Source organism: Hyla sarda, chromosome 7 (assembly GCF_029499605.1).
Source record: "Hyla sarda isolate aHylSar1 chromosome 7, aHylSar1.hap1, whole genome shotgun sequence".
Taxonomy (NCBI): domain Eukaryota; kingdom Metazoa; phylum Chordata; class Amphibia; order Anura; family Hylidae; genus Hyla; species Hyla sarda.
In genome coordinates this window covers 152106718-152122744 of record NC_079195.1, presented here as the reverse complement: position 1 = coordinate 152122744, position 16027 = coordinate 152106718, and the positions used below count along the sequence as shown (strand labels likewise).

The 16027-nt window shown below is 39.9% G+C and overlaps 1 protein-coding gene and 1 long non-coding RNA gene across 3 annotated transcripts in view; one reads left to right on the top strand and one right to left on the bottom strand.

The window, feature by feature from the left end:
• Nucleotides 1–16027, bottom strand: part of LOC130282579 (rap1 GTPase-GDP dissociation stimulator 1-A-like) — a 475415-nt gene that overhangs the window by 57294 nt on the left and 402094 nt on the right. The gene's annotated exons all lie outside the window — the stretch shown is intronic.
• Nucleotides 8534–10175, top strand: LOC130282582 (uncharacterized). Its single transcript, XR_008846458.1, has 3 exons — nucleotides 8534–8664; nucleotides 9325–9470; nucleotides 10068–10175. It is a non-coding gene; the product is annotated as an uncharacterized LOC130282582 (long non-coding RNA).

Sequence of the window (16027 nt, the reverse complement as noted above, 5' to 3'; positions counted from 1 at the left end):
GGGGTGTTAAGGCTCACCGGACCCCTTGTTATGTGCCTTGAGGGGTGTAGTTTCCAAAATAGTAGGCCTTGTGTTTGTTTTTTTTTGCTGTTCTGACACCATAGGGGCTTCCTAAATGCGATATTTGTCCCCAAAAAACCATTTCAGCAAAACTCACTCTCCAAAATCCCCTTGTCACTCCTTCCCTTCTGAGCACTCTACTGCGCCCGCCGAACACTTGACATACACATATGAGGTATTTCCATAGTCAAGAGAAATTGGGTTACAAATTTTGGGGGGCTTTTTCTCCTTTTACCCCTTGTAAAATTTCAAAAACTGGGTCTACAAGAACATGCGAGTGTAAAAAATTAAGATTTTGAATTTTCTCCTTCACTTTGCTGCTATTCTTGTGTAACACCTAAAGGGGTTAACAAACTTACTGAATGTCATTTTGAATACTTTGAGGGGTGCAGTTTTTATAATGGGGTCATTTATGGGGTATTTCTAATATGAAGGCCCTTCAAATCACTTCAAAACTGAACTGGCCCCTAAAAAATTCCGATTTTGCACTATATAGCACTATATATTCGTAATTACGAATATTCTATTTTTTTTTTTTTTTTTTTTATCACAGTACACATCACAGTGATCATCCCTCTCTGCTTCCAGCTTGTGTGGTGTAATGAAGGCTCTAATACTACTGTGTGAGACTGTCGTGCGAATTTTTGCATATGCGAAAAATTTGCGATATGCAAATTTTTGCATATGCAAATTTTCGCGTATGTTAATTTTTGTAAATGCGAATTTTCGCATATGCGAAAATAAAACGCGATTATTACGAATATGCGAATTTAGCGAATATATGACGAATATTCGTCCATATATTCGCGAATATTCGTGAATTCGAATATGGCCTATGCCGCTCAACACTAATATTGTATATGTGAATCAAAATATTATTTATTTAGAATGTTTATTTTCCTTACAAGCAGAGAGCTTCAAAGTTAGAAAATTGCAACATTTTCAATTTTTTCATAAATTTTGGAATTTTTCACCAAGAAATTATGCAAGTATCGACAAAAATTTACCACTAACATAAAGTAGAATATGTCACGAAAAAACAATCTCGGAATCAGAATGAAAAGTAAAAGCATTCCAGAGTTATTAATGCTTAAAGTGACAGTGGTCAGAATTGCAAAAAATGCTCCGTCCTTAGGGTTATAATGGGCTCCGTCCCCAACGAGTTAATAACATTATTGCCCAGAGTACACTAAAAACTAAAACTGAAAAAACAAAAACTTTTTTTTTTTAAACAGTTGGCTATTAAAAGTGTAATCACAATACGTGCAAATGGCGTGCTAATCTTACACAAGCAAAAAAAGTTTTTTTACTTGTGTTATAGGAAAACATTTTTTTAATATTTAAAATACAGGGTGGGCCATTTATATGGATACAACTTAATTAAATGGGAATGGCTGGTGATATTAACTTCATGTTTGTGGCACATTAGTATATGTGAGGGGGGGGGGAACTTTTCAAGATGGGTGGTGACCATGGTGGCCATTTTGAATCCAACTTTTGTTTTTTTAATAGGAAGATGGTCATGTGACACATCAAACTTATTGGGAATTTCACAAGAAAAACAACGATGTGCTTGTTTTAACGTAATTTTATTCTTTCATGATTTATTTACAAGTTTCTGACCACTTATAAAATGTGTTCAATGTGCTGCCCATTGTGTTGGATTGCCAATGCAACCCTCTTCTCCCACTCTTCACACACTGATAGTAACACCGCAGGAGAAATGCTAGCACAGGCTTCCAGTATCTGTAGTTTCAGGTGCTGCACATCTCGTATCTTCACAGCATAGACATAGGGGGTAAGATCGGGAGACCATGGGTGCCATTAAACTGGCCCACGACGACCAATCCACTTTCCAGGAAACTGTTCATCTAGGAATGCTCGGACCTGACACCCATAATGTGGTGGTGCACCATCTTGCTGGAAAAACTCAGGGAACGTGCCAGCTTCAGTGCATAAAGAGGGAAACACATCATCATGTAGCAGTTTCGCATATCCAGTGGCCTTGAGGTTTCCATTGATGGAGAATGGCCCCACTATCTTTGTACCCCATATACCACACCATACCATAAATGTTTGTGTTCCAACAGTCTTGGAGGGATCTATCCAATGTGGGTTAGTGGGTCTCCCGATCTGACCCACTTAGACTTTTATCTTTGGAGTCATCTGAAGGCAATTGTAAAATAACATCAGATCTTCAATTGAGACCATATGGTTGAAATGTGTGTAAAGAGTAAATCCAAAAGACTTCTCTATTGTGCAACATTTTTATACAATCACCACCTCTTTCTGATTGCTGAACTACTTCAATACCATAAAACTGGAATCGATATGTCACCCTGATGGACATTTCTGAAGTGTTTTGATACATTCATATAGGATATACCATTAACCCCTCTCAAGTGTTCTTGAATTCTTTGTTTCAAAGCTCTTTTGTGCTGCCAATGTAGGAAATATTGCAACTTCTGCAGCAGATTCTATATATACAAAGGCAGAGTTAATGAACTGTGAAATAACAACAAGTTTGGAGTCATTCATGGCTATTGAAGAGATCTTAAGCGCATGTTCACACACAACACATCTATTTGTCCGCATTTAAAAAATCTTTTCAGATTTAACCAAGATGAACAAGTGTTAGATTTATGTGAAGAAGGAAGCGCACGAGGAGATAACAAATTTGCCAAGTTCGGAGCTCGTTTACTGGAAAAATTTACACCATGTTGCAAATATTTATTAAGTGTATAGAGTCCTGCTGTAAAACAGGTAGAAATTTAGTAATAATATTTTTTATGGTGTTAAATTTCACACTGTATGTAGCAATGTGGGTTTAAAGCAAGTTATTTCAAAAGAAGTGTTTTTTTGATGTTTGGAGATCGTTCCTGGATTTTAACTGGACTTTTTGTTTGGCTTTATTAAGAGCCCAGGGCTGATAGCCCATTTAACGCAATCGATTAAAGGCTATATTGGATCGGGCCCGTGTCAATTCACCTAAAGGAACGGCAAGCACCGTATGTTTGGGATGACACGATTCCGATCGAAAAATAGTGTTGCCAGCATTCGGTTTTCGAAAAGTGTTGGGGTGAACATGTCCCTCACTAACCTGCAACAGAATATCCAGAAAGGGTGTGGTGGCTTTGTGCCAAGAATGTGTGAAAAACAAATTGTGAGGATTGTTATTGACATATTCAACAAAGGAGACCGCTTGATGTTCAGAGGACAACCATATAATGATAACGTCATCCACAAACCTCCCATACCACACGATATGGGAGGAAAAAGGATTGTCATTGAAAAAGTATTGTAATTCCCACCAGTGGACAAAAATATTTGCCACTGATGGGGATGATTTGGCCCCATAGAGGTGCCCGTGCTCTGAACATAAAACTGAAGAAATTATGTGACATGATATAAGACAAAGCATCCAAAATAAAGTTACATAGATCCTGGCTATTGGTGGGAAAATTATGCATGATATCCAAAACTGCCCTTAGGGATAATGAATGGGGCAATGAAGAATAAAGGGATTCTATGTCCACTGTGAGCCATGAATATGACAGACACCATTTAATGCTGCTCACAATGGACAATAGCTGCTGTGAATCTTTAATATCACTGGGACACATGGTGACAAGTGGTTGTAAGAGGGAATCAACCAGAGAGGTTCATTCAAGGAACCGATTCCCGCAACTATGGGTCGCATAGGCGGCGGGAATCGGTCCTTGTGTAATTTTTCGTAGTGAATGAAAAATAGGGGTAATGGGATTCTTAACCAACATATAATCATATTCTATAAACCTTCTCTCGAGCAATTCATTTTTTGCTGAACTGAACTGTAGGATTATATGCAATAGGTGTGTACATTCTGATGTCACTCAATTTTTTTTTTAATTAAGTAAACACTACAATTCTGTGTCCATGCAAATGACTGCTCCCCCCTTGTCTGCAGCACGTATAATCCAGTTATTGTTGTCCCTAAGTTCCCTAAGGGCAAATCTTTGGGACCTAGTTAAATTATCAACCTTAGAAGTAACACAATTCTGTTTCAACTCGATTAATTCTTTCATGACCAGGTCCTGAAAAGTGTCCATGACAGAACTTCGAGTTAACTGGATAAAAATCCGGATTCTTGGTTTTAAAAGACAGAAACGTGGATATAAGTGGGCCCTGTTGCCGTGTTTCAAAATCAAGGGACATAAGGGTGCATAAAGCATTTTGTTTCTGAAAGGAAGAAAAATTAGCTAATGGCATAGTGGTAGTCGTATTCTCTTCACATAATAAAGCCTCATTTTCCATATCAACATCAACTGAATCAAAATGTCTTTTCAAAGTTAAAGTCCTAATAAATGTATTAATGTCCAGTATGGTATTATACACATTAAAGTGAGTAGTGGGAGAAAAACCAAGTCCTTTGGTTAAAACAGCAATGTGAGATGAGTTAAGCATAAGTGGTGACAAAATAAATACATCCAAAACCGCGCTTACTTGTTGTGTCTTTTGTTCGCTCTCTGCTATCTTCTTGGACTTGTGCTTGCAGCCCCCCCTCCGTTTGCATTTTTTGACCACCTCTGGTCTGCAGATGGAACAACAGGAGCATTGGAGGCAGTATGACTATTGGAGGTGATAGAAATATCCGAAGTATCAGATTGAGTGTCGGAAGTTTCCGATTCAGCAAAATTAAAGGTAACATGTTAATTTCCACGTTTAGAATAATATATTTTACGTGAGGCAGATGAATGATCACTTTTCTTAAGGGTGGACTTAGAGGGAAATAGCTTATCCCAAGCTCAACATGCATAAATCTTGTTGGATTGATGATCATGCAGATCTCTTTGGAATTTGCTTTTTTTCGTTTCTTTAATAAATTGTTCCAACCTGGTAATATTTTGTTTTAACCTTGTATCATGTTCACACACTAAGGTAGTGCCTGCATGTGGAGACAATAAGTCCTGTGTTAATTTAATGTCCGATTTAACTTGCAATAAAGGTTATTTTTCAGACTCTAGCAAAATATTAATAAGTTTAGCGGAGCACTCACTTAAAGCAGCATTCCAGGATTTTTGGCGGTCTTCGTTTATATTGATGGTGGGAATCTTTTTTTGGCATAAGCCCCATGGGATAAGTCCTTTAGACAAATAGGTTTCCATGGTAGTAACTTCCCACCACAATTTTGTCTCTTTCACAAGTAACTTTTCCAGTGAGTTGAGATGCATTTTGATTTGAATGTCATGAGATGCTTGATCCATGTCGAAAATTCTGCGAGCTGCATCCGTTCAATCCGATTTTCAGCATCCTTGAGGAGAAGCAAGCCCTCATCTGAAGTCGGAGGTGTCGCATTAGTCTCTGATGGTGAAGACATGAAGGAAAGGGGAGCACGACAGGTGTGAGGTACACCTAAGCATAGTTTATGTATAAAGTCGTCTGACAGGTAAGTTAAGGTCCTTGGGCTTGGAAACTTTAGTTTGTAACTGGATTGAACACTGGCTCATGGATCGTACCCAGAGAGTGGTGGTCAATGATTCGTACTCTGATTGGTCCACGGTTATTAGTGGTGTACCCCAAGGTTCTGTACTGGGCCCGCTGTTGTTTAATTTATTTATCAATGATATAGAGGATGGTATTAACAGCTCTGTTTCTATCTTTGCAGATGACACCAAGCTTTGTAGCACGGTACAGTCTATAGAGGATGTGCATAAGTTACAAGATGACTTGGATAGACTAAGTGTCTGGGCATCCACTTGGCAAATGAGGTTCAATGTGGATAAATGTAAAGTTATGCATCTGGGTACTAATAACATGCATGCGTCGTATGTCTTAGGGGGGATTAAACTGGCAGAGTCACTGGTAGAGAAGGATCTGGGTGTACTTGTAGATCACAGACTTCAGAATAGCATGCAATGTCAGGCTGCTGCTTCCAAGGCCGGCAGGATATTGTCATGTATAAAAAGAGGCATGGACTCGAGGGACAGTGACATAATACTCCCCTTTTATAAAGCATTGGTACAGCCTCACCTGGAATATGCTGTTCAGTTTTGGTCGCCTGTCCATAAAAGGGACACTGCGGAGCTGGAAAGGGTGCAGAGACGTGCTACTAAACTAATATGGGGCATGGAACATCTTAGCTATGAGGAGCGATTAAAGGAGTTACAATTGTTTAGTCTTGAGAAGAGACGTTTAAGGGGGGATATGATAAATGTGTATAAGTATATAAATGGCCCATACAAAAAGTATGGAGAAAAACTGTTCCAGGTTAAACCTCCCCAAAGGACGAGGGGGCACTCCCTCCGTCTGGAGAAGAAAAGGTTTAGTCTAAAGGGGCGACACGCCTTCTTTACCGTGAGGACTGTGAATTTATGGAACGGTCTACCTCAGGAACTGGTCACAGCAGGAACAATTAACAGCTTTAAAACAGGGTTAGATACATTCCTGGAACAAAATAACATTAATGCTTATGCAGAATTATAAAACTACATCCCTTTCCCTTATCCCCTTACACCCTTCCCTTCAATTCTCTGGTTGGACTTGATGGACATATGTCTCCTACCAAGAGGACTAAGAATTCAGGTCTTTCCCTCTTACCCCGTGGAGGACAATGAATTGAAAAATAAATGGGAAGAGGCATGTAACAAATGCTCCCAGACCTTTCTGGAACTTTTAATTTCGCATAATAATCATACTCTTGATACTATGGAACGTGAACTTGAAGACACTCAGGCATCCCTTATAAAGGAGTGTTCAAAAATGGAGTTGGAAGCTTTTAATAAAGAGCTTGATGAGAACCTTAATATATGGGAAAAAGACATTCAGACTATGAAAACCAAAAAATACCAACGAGACTCAGTGGACGCCCAATCCAACAGGGTCTATAAATGGAGACAGAACCAAACAAGACCCCTTGCTAGATCACTTTCGGTGTCCTCATTGGCATCTGTGGGGGCAGAATCAACAACATCATCTTCCTACAGACAGCAATTCTCTGGAAGGAAGAGAAAAATAGAACATAGCTATGGTGGAAGGAATACCTTCAGGAAACGCAATTACAATTCTCGTGACCAAAATCAGGTAAGTACCAAAGTCATTAATCTTACAGATCATGTACTTACTAAAGCCCAAAATGAAGTATTGAGTCTAGGGCTTACATTCTGTCCAACGGCAAAATTTGATCGCTTTACTGCCATCAAAGATTTGCAGTTGTTTGCACGTAAGCTAGCATTTAAAAAGATGTTTAATCATAACATTGAAGCTTCCAACTCTGATCTTTCCACCAGGACTGACCAAGAAGCGGTACGCACTTTGATTGAACTCATGGATGAACAAGAACCACAACCCACAGGTAAGTTTCCTACACACCTTTTACCAAAATCCCAAAATTTCCCGCAGCTGACACAGTTCCCAGAGATTGATCTTTTTGTCAAATTAGTCTCTCAGGAGTTCAATCAGATCCCAGAGACAATACAAAATGACAATTTGACATATCACCAACGTCAAGCATTACGTGAGATCCAATCCTTAAAAAATGTCATTATTAAACCGTCCGATAAAGGCGGTAATGTAGTGTTATGGCCCCTAGAAATGTATGAGAGGGAGATGCTACGCCAACTACGACAAGGCGACTGTTATAAAAAACTTACTTTTAATCCTACTTTAAGGTTTTTATCTGAATTAAATATTATTTTAAACCAAGCAGTTGACCAAGGCATTTTTTCAGCCAAACAGATGGAGGCCCTCTTACCAAAAAATCCCACGGTATCCTCCATCTATTTACTCCCTAAAATACACAAAAGTGCCACCTGTCCGCCGGGTAGACCAATTGTGTCTGGCTGTGGAAATTTATGTGAACCGTTATGCCGCCTCATTGATTATCATCTAACCTCTATTGTAGAGACCCTGCCATCTTTTTTAAAAGACACCAATGATGTACTAAGAAAATTAGACAACTTGCAACTCGAATCTGATATGGTTATAGCTACCTGTGATGTGGAGGCACTTTACACTTCTATCCGACATAGTGACGGAATACGAGCGGTAAGATTCTTTTTGTCTTCCAGTGCCCTCGACTCTGATTTATGTAATTTTTTAATAGTGGCCCTTGAGTACATTTTGACTCATAATTTTTTTATGTTTAAGGAGTCTCTCTTCCTGCAGCTCCAGGGCACGGCAATGGGGGCATCTTGTGCGCCCTCGTATGCCAACCTGTTCCTGGGGCTGTGGGAGAGAGACATTTTTATTTCAGATCCCATTCCAGGTATAGAGAACATACAATATTGGTGGCGATATATTGATGATATCCTGTTAGTGTGGCAGGGACCGGTCACTGAACTACAAGACCTAATTACTAGGCTTAACCAAAATGACTTAAATATTAAACTAACCACCAATATAGGCACTACATCTACTGAATTCCTTGATGTTAAGATTATAAGAGATGACAACGGTTTCCTCTCCACAGACCTTTTTAGAAAAAGTACTTCTGCCAACACTATACTTCATGCAAAATCCGGACACCCACGACACCTAGTGAATAACATCCCAACTGGACAATATCTTCGGGCACGACGTATCTGTTCCAATACCTTGGACTTCGAGAAACAAGCTGAAGATCTTCAGGTACGTTTTAAAGAGAGAGGCTATAATGACAATTGTTTGACTAAAGCATACCATAGAGCCAAAAAGAGTGATCGCAATACTCTTTTACAGGTTAAAAGACGTACCACCAAACAGGATTCCGATACCGTTAGATTCATCACAACATACCACTCACGGACTCAAGACATGAACACAGCAATTGCAAAATACTGGCCCTTACTTACGACAGACCAGGTACTTCTTGGATGCCTTCCCAAAAATCCTTCTGTTACTTTTAGAAGGTCGAAAAATATTAAAGATTCTTTGGTTCGTAGTTACCATCAGGGACCTAATAAATCTCATCTTTTTGGATCAAAGGGCCCCAAATGGGGCAGTTTCAATTGCGGGCAGTGTGTTGCATGCGCAAACATAGAAAAGAATACTACCTTTGAAAATGCCAGTGGAATGAAATCTTACAAAATTACTCATCATATTAACTGTGCAACCAAGGGTGTAGTATACTATGCTAAGTGCCCATGCAACAAAATTTATATCGGTATGACAACACGCGAACTCCGCAGACGCGTGAGGGAACATGTTCTGGACATAAAAGCAGGGAAGGATGGACCAGATCCATTCTATCAGAAGTCTTTGGCAAGACATTTTAAGAAGTACCATGGCAGTGATTCATCTCTTTTACAGGTTCGGGGCATTGATCGGGTCTATGCTGGCCCTCGTGGCGGCAATTGGAAAACTCTTCTCGCTCAAAAAGAATGTAAATGGATCGAAATTTTGGGAACAAAAACTCCGGCTGGATTGAACGAGATCAACAGTTTTGCCTCCTATTTGTAAGTATAATCCATTTTTCTGTGGTTATTATTATCTTTTATATTGCTATCACTACATCACTATCACTCTTCCTCCAACATCACTATATGTCACGATTTTCTCCATATGTCATTATCCCTCTTTTTGTGTTTATTTTTTCTTCCTTCACAGTATGGTCATCTATTTTTGGCCCCTTCCCTTCACAACTTTTAGTCCTCTCGTATCCTTCTTCCCCCTTCCCCTTCCCCATTCCTTCCTTCCCTTCCCCCCTCCTCTCCCCCCCCCCCTTCCCCTTCTCTCCCCTTCCCCTCTCCCCCCCCCCTTCCCCTTCCCCCCTTCCCCCCTCCCCCGTTCCTCCCCCCCCTTTCCCCCCCCCTCTTTTTCCCCCCCTTTTTTCCTTCATGGTTCGCACATATACATACTTCCTGCACTTGTTCATCTATTCCTATTCATTGTTTTCTCTGTCTCTTATGTGGTTTTTTCTATGTTCATGTGTATTTATTTCACTCAAATATCCTTATCTATGTTGTTCTCGCTGTTTGTAATTATGATATTCTTCTTTTTTCTTTGTTGTAATTTTTTCTTTTTTTTCATCCAATTATTGTTTATTTTTGTAGGGTCTACAATACATCTTGCTCATCATTCTATCAATATGGCGGGAGACTCCCCTTTTCCTTCCTTTTCCCTCCTCCTTTCCCATGTTCCCCATCCTTATGTACTATTCGATATATCTTTAATGTATTTATTATTGTTGCTATTACCAGTAGTGCTGTCCAAATTAACTATCTGTGGATGGTTCATGTATGTATATTCATATAATATTGATTTGTCTTTTTTTTCTTTTTTTTTTTTTAATTACCTTTTTTTTTAAATTATGTTTAAAGCTATATGGGGGGCCCCCCACCTTATCATGTATGTTTATTCATGTGTTATTTATAGTTATTATTTTTTGGCTATTATATTACCATCCTCTTTTATTGATGTACAATTCATATATTACATACATTTTATTTATTATGTCCTCCTCTATTTGTCCCTATATCTTATCACTTGTCAACACTAATGCATTTATTATCTTCCATACTTGTCACAATTATTCATTTATTTTATCACTTCCATTCATTCACCTTCCCAGCATTAAATCCTATGGCACATTTGTACACTCAAGTCTATCTCATCACATCCCCATTCACACCCTTCTTCAATTCCCCCCCCCCCTTTCTTCTTCCCCTCTCTATATATATATATATATATATATATATATAAATTTTTTTTTTTTTTTTTTTTTTTTCCCTGCCCTTTCACTATTTTTGCACAAATGTTGTTTATTTTCATGTGCACATACAGATCCTTACACATCTTATGCATTACATATATCCTACATGGTTGATTTAATTTAGATCCTATTGTTTCCCCTCATTAACTATTACCCTTTATACATCTTTTCATTCCCTTAAATTTATTATCGACAGTCAGCCATTTTAGTGAGGCCACAGGCATCTTCTGCCTCTAGGGACCGGGCCCGGCGCACATGCGCCACATTATAGCACACGGCCATGTTTGTGTGGCCTGCGCCATTAGTCCCTGCGCGTCTCTGGCTCCCTATATGGGAGTTGAGCCAGCGTACATGCGCAGTAGTGTAACTCCAGGCGTGGACGGCTTACACGGCCCTCCTCTCGCGAGATCTCGGTCTCATTCACATGAGCCGATTCACTCATGTGACCTGACGCCATTTCCGGTGTACATCACCCAGTGTCCCGTATCAGGTGCGTTCCTCACTCCTCATTGGCATACATATACTACTTATAGCGAGACTATCCCAGTCCACCTCACTCCTTGACAAAGCCGCTTCCGGCGAAACGCGTCGGAGTTGTGGAGGTGGGTTGGGTTGAGTCCTGTGCCAGTTTTATACTAGACTGTTTCTTTTCTGCATATTATTCCTTGTTGCTAGTCACCACCTAAACTTGCTGCTATCTATCTGCTGCTATCTGCACTATTACTGCCCATTGCCTGTTGGTTGTTATTGCTTACCATTAGCACTATACCGTGTGACCCAGGTGTTATTATTTTCCCTTCTTTAGGCTGCATGTTCAAGTCCTTATCCACTTCATTTGCACGGTTAATTAACTTTTTAATTTTTAAATCTTTTTCACTTGTTGCAACTCACTTGAGTGTTATGTTTTATTCATTTGTCTTTTGTTTTGGTTATTAATCCATATTTTATCACATATAATTGGTTGCCTTCACCGGCCATTGCGTGGTAATTTATTTCCACAAGTATTGCACATTTTTTTGCACATTTTGCACTACGCTCTTCCCCCCTCCCCCCTCCTTCCCCTCACCTTGTGCATGCAACCCCTGCAGATATTAATTTATAGTTTATTTATGATTTATAAACTATTAATTGCAGCTCACCACTAGCATTGTGACTTCGCAAAGAACTATTTTATCTCCTTATTTATTTTATTGGCATACAGGCTCTCTCACCCCAGCATCCACCTTATACTCTCATATTTATATTTTTTTAATATATTCTATATATATTTTTTTACTACCGTTTATGAATTGATTCTGTGATTTTAGATATACATATATGTATTTTTTTAAACTATACATTTCAATAAAATTACTTTTATACATGATTATACTTGTCATAAATTATTTTTAACTGGGGTATATTCACTATTTATTGTGTGGTCTTCCACACCTGTAGGTTGTTGTTTTAGTTGCTCTTTTCAGTGAATAATAAATCCCCTACCTTATCTACACAATATTTCTAATTTTGAGCCCTTGAGGAAAGTTTCTTTCGGTTACATGCCTCCAGCTGTTGCAAAACACATGGACTGATATATTTCAGCCCTTTGAATACTGTAGTAGTTAGTTGCTTTAATGAAAAAAAGCTTGCCAGCGGAGTTCCCCTTTTAAGCAGTGGTCCCCAACCAGGGTGCCTCCAGCTGTTGCAAGACACACAGACTGATATATTTCAGCCCTTTGAATACTGTAGTAGTTAGTTGCTTTAAAGAAAAAAAGCTTGCCAGCGGAGTTCCCCTTTTATGCAATGGTCCCCCAACCAGGGTGCCTCCAGCTGTTGCAAAACACATGGACTGATATATTTCAGCCCTTTGAATACTGTAGTAGTTAGTTGCTTTAATGAAAAAAAGCTTCCCAGCGGAGTTCCTCTTTTAAGCAGTGGTCCCCAACCAGGGTGCCTCCAGCTGTTGCAAAACACACGGACTGATATCTTTCAGCCCTTTGAATACTGTAGTAGTTAGTTGCTTGAAGGAACTTAAGTTTGATTCTGGAGTACCCCTTTTAACCAGCAGTTCCCTCCCAACCGGGGTGCCTCCAGCTTTTGCAAGACACACGGACTGATATCTTTCAGCCCTAAAAAGCGCTTTTTTGTGTGCTGTCCTTAAAGCTGATGTTACACTAGTGCTTTAGAAGTAAACTGGACCCTGAATACACCACCTAGTAGCAACCTAGCTATCGCTTTCCCTATACAGCAGAAGCAGCTTCTCTGTCCCTCCACTTCCTAAGCCTGCAGCATGCCGAATGAGGGTAAAATGGCGTCCGTGCAAGAGGTAGGAGGGTCTGGAAGGGAGGGACTGCTGTTGATTGGCTGTAATGTGTCTGCTGACTCTGACTCACAGGGTCAAAGTTTACTGCAATGTTAAAGTATAGGGGGTGGATCGAACCTCACATATGTTCGCTCGGCGATGCGAAGGCGACCATGCTAAATTCGCCGGGAACTGCTCACCGGTGAACAATTCGCAACATCTCTAATGTACGTCAGGGTGATGTGTCGGATTTCCAGTTTTATTGTATTGAAGTAGTTCAGCAATCAGAAAGAGGTGGTGATCGTATAAAAATGCTGCACCATAGAGAGAGTCTTTTGGATTTACCCTTTACACACAGTTCAACCATATGGTCTCAATTTAAGATCTGATGTTATTTTACATTATTAGATGCTTTTTTTTTTTGTAAACATTTTTTTATTCATGTGAACTGTCTCTTTCACAAGTGTTTTTTGTGTAATTCGACTGTGTTAAAAAAAAATCACATACTATGTTCGATTTCATGATTTGTAGTGGTGAAATATTTGGAACCTGGAACTTATGGGGTTAAGCCCCCACCTGTGGAGGTTACACCTGTTCCATTTAGCTCTTTATATCTTTCCCTCTCCCCACTACCCATCATGCATCTGATGAAAGGTCACATGACCTGAAACACGTTATGCTGGGCGTATCCTGAGTTTTATCCTTCGGTCTTCGTGTCTAAGATGAATCCATGTCGATGCTTTCAATTTGGGAGTAAATAAAGGTAAAGTTATTTTTATTGCTGGCTATTGTTGTTTTGTATCTTTTGCTGGAGGTTCTTCTACCGTGCAATAGAATTGGGTGAGCTGACACCTTCTGCTTTATACATAATTTACAAATCTGTTTAACTTTCTGGAGTTGTTATGAAAAAAATTGTTACCCCTTTAATGGCTTGAGACAGAGAGAGAATTTTTGGGTCTTTAGATTTTAGACCCTCCATCTTTCTAGTTTCAACAAATATATAGAGAGTAATTGATCAGATTTATCTTCTCATAGTCTTCTCTATAAGCTTGTCGACTAGCCAGCTTGTAACCTTTTCATTATTTGCCAGGTAGTTCATTGGTGTTATAGTAATGGTACCCATGTATATTGCCTCTTTTTATGTAGATATATCTCGGTTGGCTCTAATAAGTGTTTTTATTGTTATCATTAATTTAATTTTTAAATTGGCAGTATACTAAATATTTTATACCACTAATAATCTCTAGCAAAATGTTACTAACTTTGTAATTCCATTGACATTGTGTATATTTTTGTACTTTATTTCATGCACATCTCTACACAAAGATGTTTTTATTGTTTACAACACACTGTTCTCTTTTTGTACGATAATTTATCGTTGAACTTATTATGCTACATATTACTATAGCAAAATTTTTAACTTGAATCTTTATTTACCCTTTAGTCCACTGAGGTGACTTTACCACGCAGTAGTTTTCCATTCAGTCATGTTTATTTTATATCAATCCAGCATTTTATTTATTATGATCCTAATTATGATCCTATGTTATATGGTCGATTATAAGTGCCACATAGTTGTTATTCTATTTTAATATGCACATTACTCCTAAGTTTTATTATACCATTTTTATCTGTGCTTCAGCTCATTATTGTTCGCTTGCTAGAGTTATGCTTTCTCACAAGCTCTCCTGCGACACAGTATATGTATACAGTATAAAGACAGCAAACAGTGTGTATGCATCATGCCAATCTGGGGAACAGGTGATAACTCACACACAGTTTAGACAATCCCACAAACATTAGGAAGAAACATAATAAAATAAGGAAACGCATTAAGGAGAGAAAAATGGGATGAGAAACCAACAACAATATCCCAGTTCTCAGGACCTGCAACGTCCAAGACGTAAAGGAAACACAGTTCCACCCTGTCTGTAGGCCACAGACGAGTGGAAACTCCCCATAGGCAATATAGACATAAAGGGACAAAGGTCAAGAAAAGAAGAGAAAGAGGAAAGATGAAAGTAAGAAAAGGAAAAACAGAAGAAAAGGGAGAAGCAAAAAAAGGAATGGGGAGGGGGGGAGAGAAAAGAAGAATAGAAGACAAGCAGAAAGAGCATTTCCTACTAAAGAAATTATAAAAAAATTCCCAAAGTTAAGATAAGGAGACTGGAGACTGTGCAACACAGACAGTATAAGCAATATCGCCCAGGCCAGCGAGATTTAGCCTGGTGGATGAGAAACAATTTGGGCCCATTTATGGAGCAAAAGAAGATGCTGCCACGTTCCAGAAGGTCTTTGGGAAAGCTTTAACCCCTTAAGGACCAAGGGCGTACAGGTACGCCTTTGCTCCCTTGTACTTAAGGACCAAGGGCGTACCTGTACGCCCGTGGGAATTTTGGTCCCCGCCGCGCGCCGGGCGGGGACCGGGCCGGGGTGACTGCTGATGTATATCAGCCGGCACCCCGCGCAAATGCCCAGGGGGGTCATCAGAATTCACACTTGCGATTTGCGGCTATTCCGGGTCATATGGGTCTATAGTGACCCGGTGACCCGGAAAATAAAGGGGATCGCGGATGTCCTAGACACCCACGATCCCCTTGAAGCAATAGGAGTGAGGTGGCAGAGGTGCCACCCCTCCTATCCCTGCTATTGGTGGTCTAGATGCAACCACCAATAGCAGATCGGGGGCGGAGGGGTTTACTTTCGGTTTCCCCGTCCTGCCCTCCCACAATAGGCGGGGCAGGACGGGGAAACCGACAGGGACCGGCGCCGAAGATCCACTTACCCATCGGCGACGGCAGCGGGCAACGATCGGCGGAAGAAGAGGACGGCGACGCAGCTCCCTGGATCCGACGGAAGCCGGTGAGTTACTTAGCAACATCTGGAGGGCTACAGTCTGAGACCACTATAGTGGTCTCTAAACTGTAACCCTCCAGATCTTGCAAAACTACAACTCCCAGCATGCCCAGAGAGCTGGTTAGGCATACTGGGAGTTTCAGTTTTGCAACAGCTGGAAGTCT